The following is a 2,535-nucleotide window of genomic DNA, read 5'->3' as shown; positions in this document are numbered from 1 at the left end:
TTTCTATACCCAAGAACTTACAACCCCAAGATGAAGAGTCACATGTTCTTCTGACTGAGCCAGCCAGGCTCCCCTTACGTGTGGTCACTTAGATTCTGTTTGATGTCTGTGCTTGTATCTTTGCCCACTGCAAGGATTCTCATTGGGAAAATCCCCTAGAGATACATCTGCTGGCTCAAAGGGAACACACAATTAAAATTCCGAAAGGATCTGGGCACGATGCCCTTCACAAAAAGTTGTACCTAGATAAATTCTCTCAGCAGTTTGAGAACAGTTTTCTCTCCACCTTCACTAACAATGAATATTATTAGTCTTTGCAAATTTTATTGACCAGGTAGACAAAAATAAACAAATGTAAAGTATGCCTTGTTGTAATTTACAGGTCATAATACTCTTCAGTTGGGCTGATTTCAACACAGTAAAGATTAGTTCCATCCATATTCAGAAAATCACGCCTTAGACTATTTTCGCTATTTGAATTCCTTGTTAATATATTCCTTTGCTTAAGGGGCGCCTGAGTGGCTCCTTCGGTTAAGCGTCTGACTTCGGCTCAGGTCATGATCTCATGGGTTTGAGCCCCACATCGGGCTCTGTGCTGACAGCTCAGAGCCTGGAGCCTGCTTTGGATTCTGTGTCTCCCTCTCTCTCTGCCCCTCCCCCGCTCATGCTGTGTCTCTCTCTGCCTGTCAAAAATAAATAAATGTGTCTTATTAGTCCTCTTCATATGTCCACTGAGGGGTAAACCTCTGCCCTATGGTGTAGAAGGGATGAGTAATGAGGAAGGCCTTGCAGTATCTCTTTCTTATTTCTTCCTTCACATCCATCCGAGAGACTAGTGCCCTCAAAGGGTATCTGCAGGTGGCCTCGTTTGGCAAAGCCTCTCTTAGAACCTTTCTCTGCCTTCAAAGAGAGGCTTTCTCGGGCCAGGTGGGTGGCTCAGTCAGTTAAACGTCCGACTTTGGCTCAGGTCATGATCTTCACGAGTTCCAGCCCTGTGTAGGGCTCTGTGCTGACAGCTCACAGCCTGGACCCTGCTTCGGATTCTGTGTCTCCTTCTCTCTCTCTGCCCCTCCCCTGCTCACGCTCCCTCTCTCTCAAAAATAAATGTTCCCTCCTTCTTGAACCTTTTCCAAAACATAAGACTCTTAAAAACAGAATAAACTGAGGGTTGATGGGGGAGAGGGGAAAGTGGGTGATGGGCATTGAGGAGGCAATCTGTTGGGATGAGCACCTGTTGGGATGAGATGTATTTCTAAAATGAAGATGTTGTATGGAAACCAATTTGACAATAAATTTCATATTAAAAATAATAAATAAATAAATAAATAAACAAACAAACGTTTTTAAAAAAGAAAAGAAGAAGCTTTCTCTCAACTCCTACTTCCAAATTCAGGCACAGAGGCCATTTATGGTTTTCTTGTCTCTCATGATAGACACAAAGAAGCCTATGATTTGTAATTTGCACCTTCCAGCTTGGTCACTCTGTTTGGAACTTTCTGTGCTGGCTCTGATATTTCCAAAACTGGACTCTAAAGCTTATAGGGGTGGGTTTGGGGGATGAGAAGATTCTGCAGGGCTAATTCATTCTCAGATACAACGACCAACGATTTGGTCATATGGGTCTTTCTACAGATAGTCATATGACTTCTGAGGGTCAGTAATTAAGAGACTAGGAGATATACGCGGACTAAACCCTCTGCTCCTCCGAATACCTGAGCCAAAGAGTTGCTGTGCTTGTATATGATTAATCTGATTTGTACAGTTGTACTTTACTGAATTTCTTTGCTCGTACCAGATGTCCAGATGGAGGGAAGTCTGTTCACTGCTTCCCAGACCATGTATACAGAGCCTAAAATTATAAGACCAGTGGGATGTTTGAATTAATATTTCTAATTTGAGATGTATTTCTAAAATGAAGATGGTAAAGAATCATTTTTACATGACAAAGAAAAGGGAATTATCCACAATTTCCCAAAATTTTATACCATTTTATAAGCATATTATATTTCCATGTAAGCAGATGTTTCTTCTGGGACATCTCACAATATCTCTGGCTAATCTCACCATAGATTTGCTGTGCATTCTGCATAATACTGAAACCTATAATTCCGAATGAAGGTAATGTCTGTATGTTAGACTGACACACAAAAACACTATCGATGTATGTTTAAGCATTAAACAACATCACAGATAATCAGCCTAACAATTTTATATTTGTTTACAGTTCTTCTAAAAGTAACTACTCAGAGAAAATGATGAATGGAATTAGAAAGCAGTGCTATATCAAAGAAGACAATAAATCCATTTCTCTGCTCATTTAAATCTTATTGTACAAACGTAGAGAGGATCTAAAGAGGAAGAAACACAAACAAGAGACGTTCATATAACATTCCGTTAACCACTCATTCATTCACTACTCGCTGAAGACACGCCAACATAGCCATGGGTCCCCGGGAACGACATATAAGCAAGTATACATGTTTAGGATGCAGAATTTAAGACCTTATGTGAATGGTTAGAGGGACCAAAGTGACA

This window comes from Felis catus, chromosome X, assembly GCF_018350175.1.
Source record: "Felis catus isolate Fca126 chromosome X, F.catus_Fca126_mat1.0, whole genome shotgun sequence".
NCBI classification, from domain to species: domain Eukaryota; kingdom Metazoa; phylum Chordata; class Mammalia; order Carnivora; family Felidae; genus Felis; species Felis catus.
This window is presented reverse-complemented; position numbering follows the sequence as displayed.